At 45.2% G+C, this 16390-nt stretch overlaps 1 long non-coding RNA gene across 1 annotated transcript; it reads left to right on the top strand.

The window, feature by feature from the left end:
• Nucleotides 1–2477: 2477 nt before the first annotated feature.
• Nucleotides 2478–14554, top strand: LOC110522874. The gene is made up of 4 exons (XR_002473385.2): nucleotides 2478–2582; nucleotides 12556–12885; nucleotides 13061–13231; nucleotides 13555–14554. It is a non-coding gene; the product is annotated as an uncharacterized LOC110522874 (long non-coding RNA).
• Nucleotides 14555–16390: the final 1836 nt, after the last annotated feature.

Genomic DNA, 16390 nt, shown 5'->3' with positions numbered 1-16390 from the left:
TCTAGAAATTGAAGGACTTGTGCCGTGTTGTATGGACCCACTTTGACATGGCGGTGAGGGGACGCCATGATTGCTGCACATAGGGTGACATTGCCTCCCCTCTGGCCAGGAACTTGTATGATCGCACGGTGACCAATTATGTTGCGCCCCCTTTTATTAGGTTGAACCCTGCCTCATCGATGAAGATGTACTCCTGTGAGTCAGCCATGGCATCCAGCGCAAAGATTCTCTGAAGTAAAAAAAAAAAAAAAAAACATTTTACTGTACTACATATACAGTACTGGAATGAAAGATTGTGTACTGCAGTTACTGTAACACATTGCTATATGGTACTGTACTGATATGCTGGAGAGATGGGCCATACTCTACATACTGTCAAAATGCAGTATAGCAATTACCTGCACATATTGGAATCATTGCTCCTTAACTCTGAATTCCTTTCAAAAGGCACAGCTGCTTTGTCTTTTTGTGGTTCTTCTGAACAATCCGGTCAATGGTGGAAACGCTGATGCTGTCAATTCCTTGGAAGACTAGCTGGTCTTCACCTATCAAAAGGTTTGAATTTCCCTCAAACAGATGGCATTATTGGCAATCACTATACTCACCAGGGCAGTCTCCTGCTTAGCTGTGAGAAGTCTCCGCCTACCTCTAATAGATTGCCGGCTCAGCTCTGCAAAAATGAAATTTGACCATTACGGACCTATGTTCATCCATTACCGTGGTAAAAACTACACGGAAAACAAGTGGAGATTCAGTCTATATGCACTACAACATTACATGTAGCACAGTAACAAGGCAAAATACCAGTTTCCCCTTCTGAAAGTACGGACAATGGATGCAACCCTGTAACGGCTTAGGTTGAAAGTGAGAATTTGTTCTTAACCGACTTGCCTAGTTAAATAAAGGTTAAAAAAAAAAGAAAAAAAAGTTGGGTTGCACAAGCTGTCCAGTTTCTCTCATAGTCCTCCCATGTATGAGCACATGATGAACTAGGGTGGCACGAATGTCAGATTACTTGTCTTTGTCGTCCTCTTCCTCTCTGTTGTCTTGCAACTTCGACATTGTTAGGATCCATTGCTCCAAAACACATGGACATGCCTCTAGGCCCTATTCATTGATCCTGCAATTCTGATTGGTGTGTTAACAATTTTGAGGCTTGGTGTTTGCACCTGGAGAAAGGTGTGCTCTTTGAGTTCAGGTTGTGATGACTTTAATTATATTGAGAGCATGTGTTTGCTGAATGAATATATAATGCAATGATAGATTTATTTGGCCACTTGGGTAAGGTTTTGCAGAAAGAGTTTTGAATATTGAAACGTGTGGAGACAGGTGAATAGTGTTTACGGCTATGGGAAATGTGTGTGTGTTTTGGGGAATGACGTAAGGGTATGGGTTTTTGTGTTTAACAATCGAGGAAAACTGTAAATTCAGCCACATCACCGCTCTCTACAATGAGCAACACGTCAGCACGACCCATAAGGCTTTTAGTGCCAAGCCTCTCTCCAGGACCTGCCTGCACAACCCACATTAGCCATGTGCATTTACTCTACACTGAGTAAACAAAACATTAGCAAAACCTTCTCTTTCCATAACGTAGACTGACCAGGCGAATCCAGGTGAAAGCAATGATCCATTATTGATTTCACTTGTTAAATCCACTTCAAATCAGTTTAGAAGAAGGGGAGGAGACAGGTTAAATAAGTATTTTTAAGCCATGAGATAATTGAGACATGGATTGTGTGCCATTCAGAGGGTGAATGTGCCAGACAAAATATTTAAGTGCCTTTGAACGGGTATGGTAGTACGTGCCAGGCGCACCGGTTTAAGTGTGTCAAGGACATCCAGCCAACTTGACACAATTGTGGGAAGCATTGGAGTCAACAGGGGCCAGCAATCCCTGTGGAACGCTTTCGACACCTTGTGGCGCTCATGACCTGACAAACTGAGGCTGTTCTGAGGACAAAAGGGGGTGCAACTCAATATTATGAAAGTGTTCCTAATGGTTTGTACACTCAGTGTATATCATCTTGTGACATTTTGGGGATTTGAAAGGAAAAAACTCTGGCACAAAACTTTTTTTTATTTTTTTAAGGCCTACTCCTCTTGAAATGCATGCTTTTATTCAATGCTTTGTTTGTTTATTGAGCAAATGCCCTGGTGTTATGGAGCAACTGCTTGCCTCTGTTGGCTAAACTTGTACACTTGACTGCCTACACACAATCAAATAAATATGGAAATAAAAGCCCATGCGGCACAATTTGGAAACCTGGTCCCAAATCGGTCATACCATTCACGTCGTAGGCATGACAATGACCATAGCAGTTGGCTATACACCTTATTTAGATCTGGGACCAGGCTAAGCTTCGGTGTGTTGGCTGCCACATCACCTCCAGTGACTTGCATGCCTAGAGAGGAACCGTGCAAGAAGCCTGATAATCGCACTGACATGAGAAGATAAAAACCTTGACCCAGAAGTTTGCGGACCTTGCACGTTGAGTGTGAAGTATTAAAGCAGTTAGGAAGTTTAAACACAAACCAGGGCCTCTGGATAATGTAGAGCAATGCTACACACTTTTGCATTGGTAAGCTTACTCACCTTCCTACTTTGTTTACAATGGAAACTTTGGCTGTTGATAAGGGTAACTGCCTTTTGAAGAACAGTTGCCGATTTTAGCATGCATATCTTTGTGTGTGTGTGTGTGTGTGTGTGGGGGGAGGGGGGGGGGGGGGAATGCATGTGGGATGCATGCCAGCAAAGCCACTACAACACATGAATTGCACTATACCAGTGACAAACTGTGCCCACAAACTGTTAGGGCCTACATAAAGCTGTCCCAATAGCAGTCCCAACACCTTACCACTGTTACACCTGGTTATCAGCGGAGCCTTGTCTAGCAGCAAAACAGTTCATTCAGCCTCATTTACTGTCTTTTAAAATAACATAGCTGATGGCTGACTTGCTCAAACAAATGTGGTTTCTACTGACAATTGAGATGTACAAACTATGGCATAAGGTTACGACAAGCGGATAAGAGGCAATCCGTAATTTAGTTTAAGACATTAATGAGCGAGCTAGGACGGATGTAGTCAATATAACTATTTGTTCAGCACTTTTGAAATGTACCATGACAGAATTCCGAACAAAATAGACACAATTGTTACGGCGAACACATGAGCTACTAAGAGCATACCACAGAACATACACTTAGTATTAATTTATTAGCTACAGTATACATACAGTTGAAGACAGAAGTTTACATACACCTTACACGGAACCCAAACCGGCTGCGTGCGTGCGACATCGTGCATACATTTGTTTTGTCCTCCTACATCAAACGCGATCACGACAAGCAGGTTAAAATATCAAAACAAACTCTGAACCAAGGACATTAATTTGGGGGACAGGTCGTAAAGCATTAAACATGTACGGCAATTTAGCTAGTTAGCTTGCACTTGCTAGCTAATTTGTCCTATTTAGCTTGCTGTCGTTAGCTAATTTGATCTGGGATATAAACATTGAGTTGTTATTTTACCTGAAAAGCACAACGTCCTCTACTCCGACAATTAATCCACACATAAAACGCTCAACCAAATCGTTTCAAGTCATCTCCTTCTCCTTCCAGGCTTTTTCATCTTTGAACTTATATGGTGATTAGCATCTACACTTTCATAGTATTACCACGACAACCGGCAACAGTTCGTCTTTCAATCACCCACGTGGGTATAACCAATGAGGAGATGGCACGTGGGTACCTGCTTCTATAAACCAATGAGGAGATGGGAGAGGCAGGACTTGCAGCGTGATCTGCAACAGAAAGGGTTATGACTTCTATTTTAGCCCTTGGCAATGCAGATGCTCGTTGGCCCAATAATTGAGTAACATGGATTTCTAAATGTATTTTGCAATGCTCGCGCATGCGACATGTCCGGTCTGGTCAGCATGTTAGCCAAATACATTTAAACTCAGTTTTTCACAATTCCTGACATTTAATCCTAGTAAAAATCCCCTGTCTTAGGTCAGTTAGGATCACCACTTTATTTTAAGAATGTGAAATGTCAGAATAATATTAGAGAGAATAATTTATTTCAGCTTTTGTTTCTTTCATCACATTCCCAGTGGGTCAGAAGTTCACATACACTCAAATAGTATTTGGTAAAATTGCGATTAAATTGTTTAACTTGGATAGCCTTCAACAAGCTACCCACAATAAGCTGGGTGAATTTTGGCCCATTCCTCCTTACAACGCTGGTGTAACTGAGTCAGGTTTTGTAGGCCTCCTTGCTCGCACACACTTTTTCAGTTCTGCCTACAAATGTTCGATAGGATTGAGGTCAGGGCTTTGTGATGACTTTGTTGTCCTTAAGCCATTTTGCCACAACTTTGAAAGTATGCTTGTATTGCCCATTTGGAAGACTCATTTGCGACCAAGCTTTAACTTCCTCACTGATGTCTTGAGATGTTGCTTCAATATATCCACATAATTGTCCTTTCTTATGATGCCATCTATTTTGTAAAGTGCACCAGACCCTCCTGCAGCAAAGCACCCCCACAACATGATGCTGCCACCCCCGTGCTTCACAGTTGGGATGGTGTTCTTCAGCTTGCAAGCATCCCCCCTTTCCCTCCAAACATAACAATGGACATTATGGCCAAACAGTTCTATTTTTCTTTCATCAGACCAGAGGACATTTCTCCAAAAAGTACAATCTTTGTCCCCATGTGAAGTTGCAAACCTTCCTTGCTGAGCGGACTTTCAGGTTATGTCGATATAGGACTTGTTTTACTGTGGATATAGATACTTTTGTACCTGTTTCCTTCAGCATCTTCACAAGGTCCTTTGCTGTTATTCTGGGATTGATTTGAACTTTTCACACCAATGTACGTTCATCTCTAGAGCACCGAGTTTGAAGGTAGGCCTTGAAATACGTCCACAGGTACACCTCCAATTGACTCAAATGATGTCAATTAGCCTATCAGAAGCTTCTAAAGCTATGACATTTTCTGGAATTTTCCAAGCTGTTTAAAGGCACAGTCAACTTAGTGTATGTAAACTTCTGACCCACTGGAATTGTGATACAGTGAATTAATTATACGTGAAATAATCTGTCTGTAAACAATTGTTGGGAAAATTACTTGTGTCAAACAACAAACTGTATATCTCCCTGGCATATTACATTATTTATGCAGCAGCATACAAAACATTTTTGCCTCACCTTGTTGTTCTCACTTGAACAGGAAGGTGGCACGGCGGTCCTTCGTGGGCAAATTTTGTCATCAAACTTTGTCATCAAAGTCTGGCATTCTCTGGATGTATGGTGCTTTCAAGACAACTTGGAACTCGAAAAAAAAGTTGATGACGTCAGTGATCTTCAGGTCGTAGCTGTTGAAAGTGGCCCGAGTTCCCACTTTACAATTCCGAGTTGGACGTTAAAAACGTTTTCCCAGTCGTAGCTGGTTTTTCTCGAGTTCCCAGTTGCCTTGAACTCACTATACTCATTACTCACCGTCAGATTTTGCAGTTCCGAGTTAACAGTTCTTTTGAGCACGGCACAAATCATGCTTCATTGACAGCATGGCCAATGTTGAATGTTTATCATTTTAAACTTGGAAAAGAGTCACCTAAGATTATACTTGGGACCACACAGCCACTCCACCGAATAGCGGGCTAATGATTGCTATGCAATGCTTGCAGTTAGCCACTGATTTCTTCCCAACCACTCATTGTTGAATTTGCAATTTCCAACTTATGTAAAGTTTATGTCCAATGGCCGATAAGCACAGATACGTTTTATCAACGATATATTTTGCAGGCTGACAGGCCCCCCCCCCCCCCCCCCCCCCCCCAAAACTGGTGTCGCCACTGAAAACATTGTAAGACTTGTCATGAGCATGTATGCATGTACACCCTTATACCTATATCATACCTGTGCTACCGAGGTTAGTTTCGATTAGTGTCTGTTTGGCCAATGACAGGTTTAGTGTTACGGTGCGTGAATGAGGACCCAAAAGCGAATTAACTTAAACAGAGCTTCTTTAATTACCAAACATAGGTAGGCTCAGACGGACCGGCAGATTCCGACAGGACAAGACAAGGTTACAGCAAACATGACGACAGTCTGGTTCAGGCATGAAACACAACAAACAAGAATCCGACAAGGACAGGAACAAAAACAGAGAGAGATATAGGGGACTAATCAGAGGGAAAAAGGGAACAGGTGGGAAAAGGGGTGACGAGGTGGTTAGGAGGAGACAAGGCACAGCTGGGGGAAAGAGGGGGTGGAAAGGTAACCTAACAACGACCAGCAGAGGGAGACAGGGTGAAGGGAAAGGACAGAGACAAGACACAACATGACAGTACATGACAGTACCCCCCCACTCACCGAGCGCCTCCTGGCGCACTCGAGGAGGAAACCTGGCGGCAACGGAGGAAATCCTCGATCAGCGCACGGTCCAGCACGTCCCGAGAGGGAACCCAACTCCTCTCCTCAGGACCGTACCCCTCCCAATCTACGAGGTACTGGTGACCACGGCCCCGAGGACGCATGTCCAAAATTCTACGGACCCTGTAGATGGGTGCGCCCTCGACAAGGATGGGGGGGGGGGGGGGGGAGACGAGCGGGGGCGCGAAGGACGGGCTTGATGCAGGAGACATGGAAGACCGGGTGGACGCGACGAAGGTATCGCGGAAGAAGAAGTCGAACTGCGACAGGATTAATGACCCGAGAAATACGGAACGGACCAATGAACCGCGGGGTCAACTTGCGAGAAGCCGTCTTAAGGGGAAGGTTCTGAGTGGAGAGCCAAACTCTCTGACCGCGACAATATCTAGGACTCTTAGTTCTACGCTTATTAGCAGCCCTCACAGTCTGCGTCCTATAACGGCAAAGTGCAGACCTGACCCTCTTCCAGGTGCGCTCGCAACGTTGGACAAAAGCCTGAGCGGAGGGGACGCTGGACTCGGCGAACTGAGATGAGAACAGCGGAGGCTGGTACCCGAGGCTACTCTGAAAAGGAGATAGCCCGGTCGCAGACGAAGGAAGCGAGTTGTGGGCGTATTCTGCCCAGGGGAGCTGTTCTGACCAAGACGCAGGGTTACGAAAAGAAAGACTGCGTAAGATGCGACCAATAGTCTGATTGGCCCGTTCTGCTTGACCGTTAGACTGGGGGTGAAAGCCGGAAGAGAGACTGACGGAAGCCCCAATCAAACGGCAAAACTCCCTCCAAAATTGAGACGTGAATTGCGGACCTCTGTCCGAAACGACGTCTGACGGAAGGCCATGAATTCTGAAAACATTCTCGATGATGATTTGTGCCGTCTCTTTAGCAGAAGGAAGCTTAGCAAGGGGAATGAAATGAGCCGCCTTAGAGAACCTATCGACAACCGTAAGAATAACAGTCTTCCCCGCTGACGAAGGCAGTCCGGTGACAAAATCTAAGGCGATGTGAGACCACGGTCGAGAAGGAATAGGAAGCGGCCTGAGACGGCCGGCAGGAGGAGAGTTACCGGACTTAGTCTGCGCGCAGACCGAACAAGCAGCCACGAAACGACGCGTGTCATGCTCCCGGGTGGGCCACCAAAAACGCTGGCGAATGGAAGCAAGCGTACCCCGAACGCCAGGGTGGCCGGCTAACTTGGCAGAGTGAGCCCACTGAAGAACGGCCAGACGAGTAGGAACGGGAACGAAAAGAAGGTTCCTAGGACAAGCGCGCGGCGACGGAGTGTGAGTGAGCGCTTGTTTTACCTGCCTCTCAATTCCCCAGACAGTCAACCCGACAACACGCCCCTCAGGGAGAATCCCCTCGGGGTCAGTGGAGGCTACTGAAGAACTGAAGAGACGAGACAAAGCATCAGGCTTGGTGTTCTTAGAGCCCGGACGATAAGAAATCACGAACTCGAAACGAGCGAAAAACAGCGCCCAACGCGCCTGACGCGCATTAAGTCGTTTGGCAGAACGGATGTACTCAAGGTTCCTATGGTCAGTCCAAACGACAAAAGGAACGGTCGCCCCCTCCAACCACTGTCGCCATTCGCCTAGGGCTAACCGGATGGCGAGCAGTTCGCGGTTACCCACATCATAGTTACGTTCCGACGGCGACAGGCGATGAGAAAAATACGCGCATGGGTGGACCTTGTCGTCAGAGAGGGAGCGCTGAGAAAGAATGGCTCCCACGCCCACCTCTGACGCGTCAACCTCGACAACGAACTGTCTAGAGACGTCAGGTGTAACAAGGATAGGAGCGGATGTAAAACGATTCTTGAGGAGATCAAAAGCTCCCTGGGCGGAAACGGACCACTTAAAGCACGTCTTGACAGAAGTAAGGGCTGTGAGAGGAGCTGCCACCTGACCGAAATTACGGATGAAACGACGATAGAAGTTCGCGAAGCCGAGAAAGCGCTGCAGCTCGACGCGTGACTTAGGGACGGGCCAATCAATGACAGCTTGGACCTTAGCGGGATCCATCTTAATGCCTTCAGCGGAAATAACAGAACCGAGAAATGTGACGGAGGAGGCATGAAAAGTGCACTTCTCAGCCTTCACAAAAAGACAATTCTCTAAAAGGCGCTGGAGGACACGTCGAACGTGCTGAACATGAATCTGGAGTGACGGTGAAAAAATCAGGATATCGTCAAGGTAAACGAAAACAAAGATGTTCAGCATGTCTCTCAGGACATCATTGACTAATGCCTGAAAGACAGCTGGAGCGTTAGCGAGGCCGAAAGGAAGAACCCGGTATTCAAAGTGCCCTAACGGAGTGTTAAACGCCGTCTTCCACTCGTCCCCCTCCCTGATGCGCACGAGATGGTAAGCGTTACGAAGGTCCAACTTAGTGAAAAACCTGGCTCCCTGCAGGATCTCGAAGGCTGAAGACATAAGAGGAAGCGGATAACGATTCTTCACTGTTATGTCATTCAGCCCTCGATAATCTATGCAGGGGCGCAGAGACCCGTCCTTCTTCTTGACAAAAAAAAACCCCGCTCCGGCGGGAGAGGAGGAGGGGACTATGGTACCGGCGTCAAGAGCTACAGACAAATAATCTTCGAGAGCCTTACGTTCGGGAGCCGACAGAGAGTATAGTCTACCCCGGGGGGGGATGGTTCCCGGAAGGAGATCAATACTACAATCATACGACCGGTGTGGAGGAAGAGAGGTGGCCCTGGACCGACTGAACACCGTGCGCAGATCGTGATATTCCTCCGGCACCCCTGTCAAATCACCAGGCTCCTCCTGTGAAGAAGAGACAGAGGAAACAGGAGGGATAGCAGACATTAAACATTTCACATGACAAGAGACGTTCCAGGAGAGGATAGAATTACTAGACCAATTAATGGAAGGATTATGACAAACTAGCCAGGGATGGCCCAAAACAACAGGTGTAAAAGGTGAACGAAAAATTAAAAAAGAAATGGTTTCACTATGATTACCAGAAACAGTGAGGGTTAAAGGTAGCGTCTCACGCTGAATCCTGGGGAGAGGACTACCATCCAGGGCGAACAAGGCCGTGGGCTCCTTTAACTGTCTGAGAGGAATGTCATGTTCCCGAGCCCAGGTCTCGTCCATAAAACAGCCCTCCGCCCCAGAGTCTATTAAGGCACTGCAGGAAGCTGACGAACCGGTCCAGCGTAGATGGACCGACAAGGTAGTGCAGGATCTTGAAGGAGAGACAGGAGTAGTAGCGCTCACCAGTAGCCCTCCGCTTACTGACGAGCTCTGGCCTTTTACTGGACATGAAGTGACAAAATGACCAGCGGAACCGCAATAGAGACAGAGGCGGTTGGTGATTCTCCGTTCCCTCTCCTTAGTCGAGATGCGGATACCTCCCAGCTGCATGGGCTCAGCACCCGAGCCGGCAGAGGAAGATGGTAGTGATGCGGAGAGGGGGGCGACGGAGAGCGCGAGCTCCTTTCCACGAGCTCGGTGACGAAGATCAACCCGTCGCTCAATGCGAATAGCGAGTTCAATCAAGGAATCCACGCTGGAAGGAACCTCCCGGGAGAGAATCTCATCCTTTACCTCTGCGCGGAGACCCTCCAGAAGACGAGCGAGCAAGGCCGGCTCGTTCCAGCCACTGGAGACAGCAAGAGTGCGAAACTCAATAGAGTAGTCTGTTATGGATCGATTGCCTTGACATAGGGAAGACAGGGCCCTGGAAGCCTCCTCCCCAAAAACAGATCGATCAAAAACCCGTATCATCTCCTCCTTAAAGTCCTGATACTGGTTAGTACACTCAGCCCTTGCCTCCCAGATTGCCGTGCCCCACTCACGAGCCCGTCCAATAAGGAGAGATATGACGTAGGCGACACGAGCAGTGCTCCTGGAGTAAGTGTTGGGCTGGAGAGAAAACACAATATCACACTGGGTGAGGAACGAGCGGCATTCAGTGGGCTCCCCAGAGTAACACGGCGGGTTATTGATTCTGGGCTCCGGAGATTCGAAAGCCCTGGAAGTGGCCGGTGGATCGAGGCGGAGATGGTGAACCTGTTCTGTGAGGTTGGAGACTTGGGTGGCCAGGGTCTCAACGGCATGTCGAGCAGCAGACACTTCCTGCTCGTGTCTGCCTAGCATCGCTCCCTGGATCCCGACGGCTGAGTGGAGAGGATCCGAAGTCGCTGGGTCCATTCTTGGTCGGATTCTTCTGTTACGGTGCGTGAATGAGGACCCAAAAGCGAATTAACTTAAACAGAGCTTCTTTAATTACCAAACATAGGTAGGCTCAGACGGACCGGCAGATTCCGACAGGACAAGACAAGGTTACAGCAAACATGACGACAGTCTGGTTCAGGCATGAAACACAACAAACAAGAATCCGACAAGGACAGGAACAAAAACAGAGAGAGATATAGGGGACTAATCAGAGGGAAAAAGGGAACAGGTGGGAAAAATGGTGACGAGGTGGTTAGGAGGAGACAAGGCACAGCTGGGGGAAAGAGGGGGTGGAAAGGTAACCTAACAACGACCAGCAGAGGGAGACAGGGTGAAGGGAAAGGACAGAGACAAGACACAACATGACAGTACATGACATTTAGTTTTAGGATTTACTCCCTTTTTTTTTACGGGTGATTAACTATGATCTGTGTAAAAAATAAATAGGATAATGATGAAACATCAACATAACCTTAAAACCAAGATGCTAATTGCCATGTTTTGGGAGCTGCTTTGTTTAGCAAAACAGCGGGTAGGCGTAAATATTTGAAACCTGATTTCACCCACCTGAAAGGGCAATGACCCAGTTATCATGAGGAAACATAGCCCAAGGTCATTATATTAGATATACACTATATTAGGTTACCCAGGGCCGGCCTTTTAGTGGCCCCCATTTTGATGACAGATCCTATGCATTTAGCGATGGGTTGGGGAGCAATTCTTGCCGTTTTAAAGCACATTTCCTGCAATTCTACACATTTTATCAAGACATGCCATTTGAATGATATCTGAGTGAGATTGACCAACAAAATCAATAGGGGGCACCTTGGAGGTCAGGGCCCTGGGCACCCTAAGTGACTGTTTATGTCGTTTTAGGGGCGATCACGTGTTGGCCACGCCCCTTGGTTGGAGACTCCGCCTACTGTTTGGTGGACACAGGACCTGCCGTAATCCTTGGTTACCCGTTGTCGCTCATTGCAAAACTGAGGGGAAAGTGTCTTGCTATTTCAACTACTTGAACTATTTATTGAAGTGATTCATACATTATATTAATCAAAACATTTCCAGAAACTATTCGTCCAGCCTTCCTGCCGAAGAGCAGGGTAAAATCTTTTCGTTTTTACGAATATTGTGGGGCTTTCTTGCTGCCCCATCAGATTCACCCTGACGAACGACCCCAACAAGTCTGACAAGATCATAAAAACGTTTTCTCCCCAATTTCGATCTTGTCTTGTCGCTGCAACTCCCCAACAGGCTCGGGAGGCAAAAGTTGAGTCATGCATCCTCCGAAACATGACCTACCCAAACCACGCTTCTTAACACCGGCCGCTTAACCCGGGAAGCCATCCGCCCCAATGTGTCAGAGGAAACACTGTTCAACTGACAAGCGATGTCAGCCTGCAGGCACCTGGCCCGCCACAAGGAGTCACTAGAGCGTGATGAGCCAAGTAAAGCCCCCCTGGCCAAACGCTCCCCTAAACCAGACAATGCTGGGCCAATTGTGCGCCGCCCAATGGGACTCCAGATCACGCCCAGTTGTGATACGGCACCCAGGATCAAACCTGGGTCTGTAGTGTCTGACCCATATTCCAAGATCTGAGGCTGTAATAATAGCCTTCTCTCTATTTTTTTACCTACATTCAATTGCAGTTCAAAACTTTAGCTTATTAGACACCTGTCAGTCCTACTTTATGTCAAATACAATAGTCAAAAGTATTATAGCAATGTACTATATAAAAACGACTACATTTCCAGTCCTGGCATTAGGATAGAGGGGTGATAACATTAGACTTACTGGCATCACCTTCCTGCCCAGTGCCTACCTCTTCTCCTAAAAAACCTAATCTGATGACTGCATGAGTTGTGCATTCAGTACATTTTTCTAATGTATTTTGCCCTTTATCTTACAAGGTATCTGCACTGCACATAATATGAACAATTACCATTCCTTGGAAGCCCAATAACTTATTTGAAAGTGGATGGGTACAAGTGGATGGGTACAAGTGATTTATCATCACAAACCTGGGGCGTCCGACTGCACCCTCATGAAGGCTCAAGTCAAACCATTGTGGAGGGTGACGGAGGAATCACATCAGACATGGGTGGCTGTACACAGAGTCCTGGAGGTCAAGTGTCCTGTCGGCACAAGACAACAGCACTCTGGACGACTGGCTACAGAACAAGAGAGGGCATCTGGCAAATGCAACTTCTTTGAGGAAGAACCACTTCTCCAACACTCAGGTTGGTAAACATTTACACTGAATTAAATAGCAGTTATAAGGGAAAATGCATATCAACAAAGTTCATAGTTGACCAAAATGTTGAGTGACATTAAAAAGTTCATAGGAGCATAGACTGCTAAGTGCAGAGTCAGTTTTCACTAGGTTTTGTTCTCACTATGTTATGTTCAACACAGGCGCAGATGTTTGTAAAACAAGAACTGATTTCATCACGTGGACCCCCAAACAATGTATAATCGTCCGTGTCCTGTGAGCTGATGACTTCCTCACCAAGGCTCTGAACACAATGAACTGATTCTGGGCCAAGTATATCTACACCAAGATGGTTGGCACAGCCCATAGACAAGGTACAAACTCTAGGTTGTGATATAGGTCTACGGTATATTTATTTCATATACTGTAACTGATAGAATAAGAGATTGGGAATAAGTTAAGAAAACCAAGACTATGGGCTGAATTCAATCCGTATCAAGGAAGATCCACCTTTTATTAGCTCGACTGCATTCGTAATTAAACGCTGCATATGTCGGCTCAATCGGAAATGACCTTTTGCATTTTGATACGGATCTTCCGCGATACGGATTGAATACAGCCTTATATCTGGTTCCACGCTGGCTTTAAAAAACATCAACGACCAAAAACAATTGACGGTGATGCGTTTCCTTCTTAGGAGACAGACTCCAGTCTACAGACAGTCCAGGGTGGAATACAGTGCAGAGAGGAAGAAGGAGAAGCTGGTACATGAAGAAAAGTTAGGAATACAGTAGTTCAGTCGAAGGACTCAACCCATGTAATCGGTCTGGTGAAAAATGTATATAAATTAACTGTATTTAGATAGAAGTACATACACATAATACACAATAGTAAGTAATTTAAGTTAAAAAGTATACAATATAAAGTGCGTGGGTGCAAATAGCTAATGCAGTTGATGAGGAGTTGTCAGAGATATATGTCGACTGTACAAGACATTAAGAAAACGTGCCATGACATACACTGACCAGGTGAATGCAGGTGAAAGCTATGCTATCTTATTAATGTCACTTGTTAAATCCAATTAAATCAGTGTAGATGAAGAGAGGAGACAGGTTAAGTGCCAATGAAGGGGGTATGGTAGTAGGTGCCAAGTGCACCCTCGGCAGTTTCCTGTGTGTACCAAGAATGGTCCACCACCCAAAGGGCATCTTAGCCAACTTGTCACAACTGTGGAAAGCATTGGAGTCAACACATACCAATATGAATCCACCTCTTTAAGTCAGCCAAGATCTGAAATCACAACAAAAAACAAACAGCCAAGATCAGAAATGTTTAAAAATATTACCAGGACGATATACAGTCTGGGTGCCATCTCTTTGTGCTGTTTTGCAAACTCCTCTCATCAAAGAAACAATAGTTGTCGGAACAGCTTAAGAGTCCAGGCACCCAGGCATAGCCTACATAATACATACCTGACCGCCAGGATGATGATATTGTGGAGAGATAAAGTCACATCAGAAGTACGACCACCACAGCCTTTCGACAGGTACAGTATGTGATACTGCCAGCAGGAATACAAGCTAGAGGTCGACCGATTAATCGGAATGGCCGATTAATTAGGGCCGATTTCAAGTTTTCATAACAATCGGAAATTGGTAATTTTGGACGCCGATTTAAAAAAATGTTTTGTTACACCTTTATTTAATCTTTATTTAACTAGGCAAGTCAGTTAAGAACACATTCTTATTTTCAATGACAGCCTAGGAACGGTGGGTTAACTGCCTTGTTTAGGGGCAGAACAACAGATTTTTATCTTGTCAGCTGAGGGATTCAATCTTGCAACCTCACGGTAAACTAGTCCAATGCTCTCTAACCACCTGCCTCACAAGGAGCCTGCCTGTTACGCGAATGCAGTAAGAAGCCAAGGTAAGTTGCTAGCTAGCACTAAACTTAATCAATCATAATCACTAGTTATAACTACACATGGTTGATGATATTACTAGTTTATCTAGCGTGTCCTGCGTTGCATATAATCGATGCAGTGCGCATTCATGAAAAAGGACTGTCGTTGCTCCAATGTGTACCTAACCCTAAACACCAATGCCTTTCTTAAAATCAATACACAGAACTATATATTCTTAAACCTGCATATTTAGCGAAAAGAAGTCCAGGTTAGCAGGCAATATTAACCAGGTGAAATTGTGTCACTTCTCTTGCGTTCTTATGACATAACATTGAAGGTTGTGCAATGTAACAGGAATATTTAAACTGATGGATGCCACCCGTTAGATAAAATACGGAACGGTTCCGTATTTCACTGAAAGAATAAACGTCTTGTTTTCGAGATGATAGTTTCCGGATTCGACCATATTAATGACCTAAGGCTCGCATTTCTGTGTGTTATTATGTTATAATTAAGTATATTATCTGATAGAGCAGTCTGACTGAGCGATGGTAGGCACCAGCAGGCTCATAAGCATTCATTCAAACAACACTTCATGCGTTTTGCCAGCAGCCCTGCTGTTTATGACTTCAGGCCTATCAACTCCCGAGATTAGGCTGATGTAACGAAGGGATGTTAAATGGCTAGCTAGTTAGTGGGGTGCGCACTAATAGCGTTTCAAACGTCACTCACTCTGAGACTTGGAGTAGTTGTTCCCCTTGTTCTGCATGGGTAACGCTGCTTCGAGGGTGGCTGGTCTGAGCCCAGGTAGGAGCGAGGAGAGGTACGGAAGCTATACTGTTACACTGGCAATACTAAACTGCCTATAAGAACATCCAATAGTCAAAGGTATATGAAATACAAATGGTATAGAGATAAATAGTTATATAATTCCTAGAATAACTACAACCTAAAACTTCTTACCTGGGAATATTGAAGACTCATGTTAAAAGGAACCACAAGCTTTCATATGTTCTCATGTCCTGAGCAAGGAACTTCAACGTTAGCTTTCTTACATGGCACATATTGCACTTTTACTTTCTTCTCCAACACTTTGTTTTTGCATTATTTAAACCAAATTGAACATGTTTCATTATTTATTTGAGGCTAAATTGATGTATTATATTAAGGTAAAATAAGTGTTCATTCAGTATTGTTGTAATTGTCATTATTACAAATACATTTTAAAAATCGGCCGATTAATCGGTATCGGCTTTTTTGTCCTCCAATAATCGGTATTGGTATCTGCGTTGAAAAATCATAATCGGACGACCTCTACTACAAGCTATGACATACTTCACAGCTGTCCATTTATTGTAGTTTGAGTACAGTTGTGCCCTGAAAAATAAATAATCATAGGCAATGTTAGAAGTGGGATTAATGATAGTAGACCCTTGAACAGCAGGCACATGTGCAGAGATAGAGCTAATGCAATCATCACATCACACAATTTTACTGTTTCTACCTAATAACTCTCATTAGAAGAAAGAACATTGAAAGAAAACGTGTTTGTCTGAAATTGCATTTTATTTTTACATTGTGCTCGGCTTATGACCAAAGCCCATTGAGAACTAGTAGGTCTAATAGCTAC

This window comes from Oncorhynchus mykiss, chromosome 5, assembly GCF_013265735.2.
Source record: "Oncorhynchus mykiss isolate Arlee chromosome 5, USDA_OmykA_1.1, whole genome shotgun sequence".
NCBI classification, from domain to species: domain Eukaryota; kingdom Metazoa; phylum Chordata; class Actinopteri; order Salmoniformes; family Salmonidae; genus Oncorhynchus; species Oncorhynchus mykiss.
The sequence above is the reverse complement of the archived record's forward strand: the minus strand, read 5'-3'. Positions and strand labels throughout refer to the sequence as shown.